General features: G+C 40.5%; 1 protein-coding gene across 5 annotated transcripts in view; it reads left to right on the top strand.

Annotated features, from left to right (window-relative positions):
• Nucleotides 1–10284, top strand: part of Ccny (cyclin Y) — a 134333-nt gene that overhangs the window by 28413 nt on the left and 95636 nt on the right. The window lies entirely within an intron of this gene.

Raw genomic sequence — 10284 nt, 5'->3', positions numbered from 1 at the left:
TCCTCAGAGTCAAGCAGTCTCTGTGATCCTGTGATTCTGGGATCCTGGGCTTGTTAGATCACCTGGGAATGTGGCTTTCTCTGGGTGTTGTGGGACTGGCTGCAGAGCTTGTGCCCAAGGTCTGCTCAGAATACTAACCCAGACAGACTGGGAGGAACTGGAGTCACTGGGCTGGCGGAGTTCCTGTGTGCCTGGTCCCGCTGGTCGAAGTTACCCCCAGTGTTGGGACAGATGTTGGTTCCTGCTCACCTCTGATCCTGGGTGTGTCAGAGTGCCTGGGAATGGAGCTTCCTCTTGGTGTTGTGGGACTGGCTGCAGAGCTTGCACCCAAGGTCTGCTCTGGACTCCAGCCCAGACAGACCTGCTGTACCACAGCTTTTGTCTGCTTATATGAGGAAGCATCCATGTATAGGGTGCCAGACCACAAGATAAGAGTCTGAGTCTGTGAGAAGAAACCACAGGAAGCTGAAAAACAACTGCACAGTAACAAGAAGTTAAGGAACAAAGTTGGGAACAGAAAAATAAAATTCTAATTTTTTTAAATTACTGAAATTTTAACTGATATTTCATACAGTTCTTAAGGTTGAAAAAAAAAAGTAGTAGCCAGTAGTGGTAGTGTATGCCTTTAATCTCAGCACTTTGGAGGCAGAGGCAGATAGATCTCTGACTTCAAAGGCAGCCTGGTCGACCAAGTGAATTCCAGGACAGCCAGGGCTGTTAACACAGGGAAACCTTGACTTGAAAAACAAATGCAAAGAGGCAGTATAGGAAAATGTTGGGGTCACATTAAAATAGAAGTTAAAGGAATGTAATTGTACTGTCTTGCCAGTGTGTGTAAGGGAATGTGTGACTTTTAAGCATTGCAAATGGTATAGAACAGCAAAGGAAGGAAGCTGCTCCCTGTCCTGTCCTTTAGGAGGAGAGAGCAGGAGAGATGCATGAGAACCACTCATACATAGTTGTCAAAGAAAGCTTAATGTTGGAGCTTCATGCAGCTATGGCAGCAGAAGCTTGAGGTGGTTAGTTACTTCAGGTTGGCAAGCAGGACAAAGAAAATGCAATCCACAACCTTGTGCTAGTGACCTCTGGCCCTGCTTTCTGCTTTCCAGTGTTCTTGTCTAAATAGTTGTGAAAACAGTGCTGCAAGCAGGAGACAGCTTTCAAATGCATAAGCCTATTGGGGTCAGTTTATATTCAAAAAGCATTACAAATGGGGAAGAAATGCTACAAGGTAAGACTAGAGAAAAAAAGGCAGCTGGGAGCCTTATAGATTGCCTCTGTGTCGGTCATCAGCTCATGAGGGTTCAGGAAACTTGAAATTCCTAGAAGCTGGGGTCATTTCTGTGGAAGAAATTGTAAGGGCACAGTTGAGAGGATTGCTAGGAAGGATAGCTGCAAAATGTCCTGGAGATCTATCTGCCTCTCGATCTGGGGCTTTGTGAAAATCACTGGATTCTTTTACTGGGGCACAAGTTTACATTCCACTGAAGTCCAAGTGACAATGCTAATCTGAAGCGTCTGCTTTAGTATCTGCAGTACTGGACTTAGGGATGATACAGCATAGCGAAAATTAGCAAGGTGGTTGGAAATATTAACTGGGTTGCGTGTCTTCTGACTGATGAAAGTGTAGTTACTGTCTTTCCACCCTTTTAACCCAGCACATTTTCTTTGATGTTTTGCTAGAATATTCTGATCTTGACTCACATGTAAAGTGATTCTTTGAGGGTCTAAGATGAAAAATGTGCCTCTCAAATCTGTAGTTCTGCAAAATTAAGAGCCAGAGTTCATATTGTTCTTTATATATACATGGAACATATCTATTGGCCAGTGCATATAGAAGGTAGGACAAAAATTCCTAAGGGCCCAGGGGTTGTTTCAAGAAATAATAATGGTATTGAGGCAACAAGCAGCTTTCATTGCAAAGAAATAAAAGATGAGGTTTATTCTGTAGAAAAAATTAAGTACAAAATGGGAACAACTGTGCTATAGGACTAAGATGCTAGCTGATGACACCCATTAACCCTTTGATCTGAAGAAAGTAGGTTTGCAGGATGCTGGCTTTATCTATTAGTCTTGGCATGAGGGTGCAGAGTGTTGAAGGTGAGGGTGGGGCAATAGGTAGGGCTAAAGATAGCCCAAGGTAAATTGAAATTGGACTATGGACCTGTAATATTCTAATCTCTGCACATCAATGATATTCCAGTCAGTTAATCTGCCTTTGTAGATATAGCCTCTTTCTCTTATTTGATGCTCTTTGTTGTATTTCTTCCCATGGCTAGGCCATATCTTAAGTATTTTGTGAAAATACAATTCCATGTTTTAATATTTTGAAAGAGTTAAAAGTACACGGCTGGAAGAGTCCAAAGTCTTTGAAAGGAGGCTACCAAACTTTAGCTTTCTTAGCCCTGAGACTAAGAGAGTACCTGTGTTGGTTGCTGAAGTTAGGTTATTAGATGTGTTTTGTCTAAATCAAGGGTAACAAGAAGTCCAAATCTGAAAAACAGAGGTATATGTCTCCCAACAATTTGGAGAACTATTTTATAATGATGTAACATAATTTCTGAAAAAGCTGTGAATTTGATACAGATATTTTATATTCCATGTGAGACTTTGATACCTGTCTTGTCTGGATGATCTGGAAAACCTTAATGGTTTTGCCTGGTTACAGTTATCTCACAGCTGGTAGGAACAAACTTTTACTTCTTGTTCATGTTCATGATAGCGGCAGGTAGGCAGTGGCTCCAGGTGTCTTCTTTCAAGATGAGAGCCGGTGCTGGTTAGAGATAAATCTCCCTATGACAGGAAGGGATGTAGGAGAGCCAGAGCCAAGCCATAGGGCAGGTATGAGGAAACATTTTTTAATGTCTACTGGCCAAGTGTGCCACACTGCTTAAAGTATCAAGTCAAACTGAGCTCCCCCTAAGTATGGCTTCTGTGCCTGCAATATGGGTCGTGAGTCAGAAGCCCAATATTTAAAAGTACGGATACTTGAAACAAGAATCTGGTAATCATAGGTCAAGATTCAGCTAACCTTAAACTTTGATTGATTGCCAACACGTAAGGCATGGATGACTGAGATCAATGAAATAGTACCTTCAAAAGTTCAGTCTAATATCGGTATAAAACTCAGTTCTTAAAAAGAAAATAAGAGAGAGTTTATTCTGAAGCCCAACACGAGTGACTGTCTCAGGGATCTGTATTCGTGTTGCCCCAAATACCATTTTCCAATGGAAAAAAGAAAAAGAAAAGAAGAGTGCCATGAAGGTTTTATAGATGCAGAATAAAAGAAAGCTGTAAGGTAAGTCATGGCACTTAGGTTTTTTTGTTTGTTTGTTTTTTGTATGTTTTTATGTACACACAGTTTATACATGTGCTTGAGTGGATGTGTACCAAATGTGAAGTTTGCTTTTTGGGGCAGATCACTAGACTCACTAATTATGCTAGGGTGGGTGGCCAGAGACCTAGGAGCATATCGGAATGCTGAGCAGTTCCTTCTCTGAGTATTTATAAAGTCTCAGTCCTGGGTGCCGTAGCACACAGGGGTGCTGGGCTGTACAAACAGTAGCCCCGGATTCACGACATGCTTTTCTCTGATTCCCTTTGTTTCTTGAAGCCTTGGAGGCTGCCATGAAGTTTTTGTACCTATAATTTGGTGTAGATAGCATTTTGGTGACTATCAGTCTTTCTGTATATTTTCACTATGAGAACTAAAAATAGATAATATGGTTGGGGTGTGATTGGAATGATTTGATAAGCCAGTAAGATGCCAGAGTGTAGAGTCCAGGATCAGCTTCTCCATCCCTGAGGGGTTCTCAGAAAGATCCCCCACTTTCCCTCAGCCCCCTTTGAAAATGACAAGCTCTTCTAAAGTGTCAGAGAAGGGAACTTTTCTAGTGTTTTGTTTTCCTTGTGCTTGAGGCTTTTGCAATACATACATAAAAGCTTTTATTTGCCAGTTTTGGCTGTCACAACTAAGGGAAATGTGAATGGAGACCCATTTATAACTGCAACTCAAAGACTGATGGACTTTAGTTCTAATCTCAAAATCTTACTGGAACTGTTTGGCTGGCCCAGGTGAAAAAAGTGCCATTTGTAGCATTTTAAGCCAAGTTTTACAGAGTCATGGTTGGAGTGTAAGTGTGTGTATTACTGTTTATTTCTCTCACTTATTCTAACAAACTCTGATTTAAGGCAGTGCTACTCTACTGTAAGGCTAGCTTTTAGGTCCAGGATGAGGAACAGTCTGAGGCCTGAGGGCTGCAACCACCCAGGAGAGAATAGCTGCCATTCCATGGCTCCTGTTTCATGATTTCTTTTGTACCTTCTCTTTTCCAAGGTGATGAGTCCGTAATGCCAGCTGGGTCCAAGACAGAATTATGCTTAACAACTCATGGGTGTTTTTACCAGCTTACAAACCCCAGATTCCTGTGGTATACATAACGTATCTGCCACTGGCCACTCAACGTTGTTTATTGCTCAGAAATCGGAAGAAGCACTGCTGGTCAGCCATTATTAGATCTCCATTCAGAGCCCTGAGTTCTTTTGCATCCACATATATTTAGAAGAAGTAGGTGATTTCTGTTTGGGTCCATTGGTCTTTTTTTTTCCCTAATGTTAGGAAAAAAAGCTAACTAGACTCCATGAACCAGGATCCTTCAAGGGACTACTTTTTCCCTAAGCCATCCACTGATGTCCTTTGCAATGCTAATGCTAGCAGTCTGTCCTGATTTTTTTCCTTCTGTCCTGGTATGTGCAGCTGGGCCTCTTGAGTCTGAACCACAGCACAGTGTTCTCTCTTGACGGTCTACACAGAGATAGTTACTTCTATGGGCCAAGTAGTATTCTCAGTCTCCAGGGCTGGGGAGTTTTTGTTTGTTTACTTCCTTTTTAAATATTTATTTATTTATTTTGCAAGTGCTGGGAATGGACCTCCAAGGTCTCCTGAGTGATAGGAAAAGGTTTTTGCCCTAGATCTAGTGATTTTTTTTTTTTTTACTAATATACATAGCATTTATATGAGATGAACAACCATCTTCTCATTTTCCATATGGAGAGCCAGAATACAGAGAAAAGTAACTGCCTCAAGTCATCAAGTTGCAGAGTAAGGAAGTGGTGGAGATCTCTGTGTAAAAACTCCAAAAACCTGCCTAGGCACTGAGATTGTACCTCAGTAAACAACATGCAGGGAGCCCTGGGGTCCATCCCCAGTGACACATAAACTGGCATGGTGGCTCATGCCTGTACTGCCAGGTGAAGACAGGAGGGTCAGAAGTTTGAGACCACTGTGGACCATGTGAATCCCTGTCTCAAAAAACAATAATCTCTCCTGCCCCCAAACTCCAAAAAGCAAGTGCCCCAATTTTGTATTTTTACTGACTTGGGGCACTTGCTTTCTGGAACTGTTTCCATGTAGTCTAGTGACTCCAGGATGCATTAGCCCTTTGTAGAATATTTAGCCACTATTTTATTTTACTTTTTATTGTGTGTGTGTGTGTGTGTGTGTGTGTGTGTGTGTGTGTATACACACACATATATATGTATATATATATATTATATTGTGCCTCTTCGAGCATGGGTGTGTGACTGTGTGTGTGTGTGTGTGTGTGTGCGCAGCTTGTTGTAGGAGTCAGTTCTCCCCTTCAAGTGGATTCTCAGGTGTCAGGCTTGGTGGTTATCAGTCTCAGTTTTATCTAGATATTTGTAAGTGTTTGAGGCAGGTATTATGCATGTAGTTAGATGTCTAGAACTGGCTTGATTACTTTTGACTACAAGCTCTATAATCTCTGACCCCTGAATCCTTATTTTGTGATGCTTCTTTAGTCATAATCATTGTCAGAGTTAAGTGGAAGTAGCATTATTCATTGACACATAAAGCAAATAAAAATGGTAGAAATCTCTTACTAACTTTTAAAAAAATGTACTTTTGTACATTATTAGTTAGTTCTGGTTGATGGGACCAAGGAGAGAAGATTTTCTGAAGCATCATTCTCTGAGGGAGAAAGCCATTATTTGTTTACTTTGTTTTATTAACTTACCTTTTCCCCTTAAGAGCTAAGTTATAGGAGAGAACTTTGCCTTTCAAGAGAAAATGTTTGGGAGATAGAGGTTTAGCTTAGGGGTAGATAAGTGCTTAGTATACTAGAGGCCATTGCTTGGATTCCTGCACTCAAGCATCCAAACCAAAACAACAGAAAGTCTTTTAGATGTATCTACTTAAGTAATAGCATCTCTTTGAACTATACATTTTTCCCTGCTTATTTTTTCTTCTATAAATATTGGTATTGCTTGCCTTTAATCCCAATACTCAAGAGGCAAAGGCTGGGGCATCTCTGTGAGTTCAGGGTCAGCTTGATATACATTAGAAATTCCAGGTCATCCAGACAGAGCTACACAGTGAAATGCTGTCTTAAAAAACAAACAAACAAACAAACAAACAAACACTGTGTAGAGGAAGGGCCCTTCTAAGACACAGTAAAATAGAGTTGCTTTCATTTAGTAATTGAAACTACTGAATCAATTGAAATTATGTATCAGCCTTAAGATTGTTTTGTATGCTTTATTCCACTTATAGAATAACCAGCTCTCCTTGAATGGTTCTGCTTTCTGTTGGTATTCATTTTTATAATGACTTTATTCTGGAAGAAGCTTTGTGTGAGGATGATGTAAACTGGAATTCTGTTGCAAACAGCTTGTAAATGTAGTGCACTGTACTTTTAATACTTTACTAGAACACACATGTCGTGCGCCTTTCTCCGTCCAGCGGAAATAAGGAGGCAACAACGAGCTCTTCTCCATGCAGTTTAATCAGGAACCTTCATTTTTACTTCTTCTCTAGCTAGCTTCTTTTATATTCTTCTATATCTTCTTCTTACATCTTACTAGTCACATCTTTCTACTTTCTTCTTACTTACTCTTATTTCCTACTTACTCCTATTCCCTACATCTTACTTACTCCTATTCTTACATACATCTTACTTCTATTCCTATATCTTACTTCTATTCTATTTCTACCCTTTACATCTTACTTCTATTTATATCTTACTTCTATCTTTACATCTTACTTACTCTTATCTCTACATACTTACTCACTATACTCTATATACTTACTCCTAATTCTCTCTCCAGCCCCCAGCCCTTGTGGGTTAAATACTTTCCCTGGTCCCAATTAGCATTGGCTACATGGCAAAACATAATAATAGACTAAGAGAAATCATGCCAGCTTGCATCACAAACTAGAGGCACACAGCTTTTCCAACTAAGGCTTGTTTATCTCAATGCTCTCTGCTCTTGCCGGAGACCAGGTGTTATATATATATAAATATAAATATATGGTGGCAGCTGCAGCTCCCCACACACACACAACCTTTTTTTTGAATGATACCACATATCAGTTTGGTTTCTATGACTGAGTCTTTTGAGATACTTGAGAGGAAACTTTTTATTCCAATAAGAACTTTTCTCTACTTTATTACTGCTTAGGTAAATGATTAAAGACAGCAGAATTCTTCCATAGACACAGTTTGAAACTTGTGTGTTTTCTGAACTCAAGTAAGAATACAGTGAGCCAAAGTTCAGATATTCTTCACTTAGAAACCATACAGTAGAACATGAAGTGGAAGTCCTTCAGATAGCATCTGGCTTGCATCCTCTCCTTTTGGATGCATTTGAGATGGCATCTATCTCCTCTTCTTGGAAATGAAACAAGCTAGGTATCTTCATCTAGATCCCATGCCTGTAATAAGGTAGTCTGGCAGAAGATCAGAGACTGCCTCTGCTGCCACATTGCAAGTATGCTTTTCCCATTTGCCAGAAAAGTTCTTTCCAGCTTTGTGAGAACAGGTTTAGGATTCAGATTCTCTGAATTAGATTCTCTGAATTCTGAATTCAGAGAGCATGGAAGCTCTTCCCAGATCACTGTGTGTACTCTGATGTTCTGGAGCTTTTGCACAGTAACTTGTGGCTCACAGACTGCTTTCTTTTCTCATTTGCTGCTTACAGAATCATCTCAGATGTGTGTGTGTTTGTGTGTGTGTGTGTGTGTGTGTGTGTGTGTATGTGAGAGAGAGAGAGAGAGAGAGAGAGAGAGAGAGAGAGAGAGAGAGAGAGAGACTGAGATAGAGGGAGAGAGAGAGAGACTGAGATAGAAGGAGAGAGGGGGGGAGGAGGGAGAGATTACCGCATATTTACTCAGGGTCACCCAGCTGACACATGTCATAGGCATTGCTCAGTCATGTTACTTTTACAGGAGATTAGCTGAAAACTTTATGTATAAAGCATGTGAAGGCAGACCTGAGAAAGTATAAAACATTCAGGCTCTCATATTCTTCTGTTCTTTTAGCCTTTGCTGAGAGTCCATTTGCTTTTAGGTGTGAGTTAGGTCACTTCTAATTACTTTGTATCTGTACCAGTTAGGAAATGACCCACAGGAAGAAAACAGAAACAGTACAGTGTCTGTGTTCTCACTCAGCCTTTGATGTTTTCTTTAGCAGTGAGGAGAATCTGCTGTGGCTGTGAAACTATTGTCCTAAGCTGTGGTACCCTTGGTGTGTGCAAGAGGTCAGCTTAGTGTCACTGCAAAGTTGTACTTCTAACAAGACTGCTCACTTGAATAACCCCCAACCTTGGATAGGCCTGAATGTATTGGAACTGTGGATAACAAAATTGACCCACAAAACAGTGGTCCAACTTGATTGGAAGACAGATGTTTAAATTCTTCATATTTGACTTAGGGATTCCATTCCAAGCAAGTAATACTGGGAATACATCTACATGTTTAAGATTAGGGATTTCATCATGCCATTTGTAACAACTCCCCACTGGAGACTGGTGAATTTATGCTATTACTATTGCCTGTGAAATAGATATTAAATCTGGTTTTATGATGAATTACAAGTACAACTCTGTACAAAGTACTTGTCTAAGTCAGTGTTCTGTTGCTGTGAAGAGACATTATGACCAATGCAACTCTTATAAAAGAAAGCATTTAGTTAGAACATGCTTATTTGACAGGTTTAATCTATTGCTTTTGTGGCAGGGAGCATGGGGGCAAGCAGGAAGACATAGAGCTGGAGAAATAGCTGAGAGTTTTACATCTGGATCCCCTGGTTCTTGTTAGGGCTTTTGAAAACCTCAAATCCAGTGGCATACTTGTTCCATCAGGGTCCTAATCCTTTAAAATAGTGCCCTTCCGTAGTGACCAAGCTTTCAGATCAATGAGCCTATGTGGTCCTTTCTCACTCAAACCACCACAGCACCTGAAGTGAGAATGTACTAATAAAGAGAATGGTAAGTTCTGAATGACCAATGCTTATTTATATCAATCTGAAGAGGATGAGAGCTCATAAGAAGAGGAACAAGAGGTGGTGTAAGCTACAGAGCAGAGTGCTCCTGGGTAGATGCAGTATAGCATTAGTATGAAAGAATTTTATACTTCATTATAACTCTTTTCTTAGGGGATGATGCACAGTTCCTGCTATGTAGCCTTGCTAACCTTGAACTCTTGGTCTTCCTCCCTAAACCTCCAGGATGCTGGGATTAGAGGTATGCATCACTATACTTGATTACTTTGTAACCTAGTTTTTATGTGTATATGCTTAGTGTGCATGCATGGATGTATGCATGTGTATAAGTGCATGGGAAGGGGAGAGAGTGTATTTCCAGTGTGTATGGACACCCAAAGTTGATGTCAGGAGTTATCTTTGCTTTCCACCTTAATCATTGAAGGAGGGTTTCAGTTGATCCCAGATAGTTACAGATACTCTGGGTACCCAGCTTGCTGTAAGGCTCCCCTGTCTCCCACACATATGTAGTATTAATGTGAATTCTGGTGATCTAAACTTCTGTGCTCATGTTTGTACAAATGCTTTACCTATTGACTGTCTCCCTAGACCTACTTTGTAACTTTTATAATGATGGTCAGCAGAACTATAAACTAAAAGTTGTCCATGGCAGTGACTCAGCCGTTGCCTTCAGGCCATGCTTGATCTTGGCTTTCTCTTGGTTCTCTCTATCTTTGTGCTGCAGAAATGTTTCAGAATGGGCCTGGAGTTTCCGCTTGGCCTTGGGGACACCTAGCTGATACCAAGGAATCCCTTAGTCTTAGTGCTGTCTGGTCTTTGTTCATACAAGGCCCTTGCTCCTTTTTTAGCACCTTTAACACATAACATGTCCAGTTTAGACCATACAGCCTTTTCTTTTTTTTTCTTTTTTTATATGAAAAAAATGTTTATTACAGGACATTAGAAAAATGACCCAGATGGCTGTTTAAAATACACAAACCCCACA

This window comes from Mastomys coucha, unplaced genomic scaffold (assembly GCF_008632895.1).
Source record: "Mastomys coucha isolate ucsf_1 unplaced genomic scaffold, UCSF_Mcou_1 pScaffold13, whole genome shotgun sequence".
Classification (NCBI taxonomy): domain Eukaryota; kingdom Metazoa; phylum Chordata; class Mammalia; order Rodentia; family Muridae; genus Mastomys; species Mastomys coucha.
This window is presented reverse-complemented; position numbering and strand designations above follow the sequence as displayed.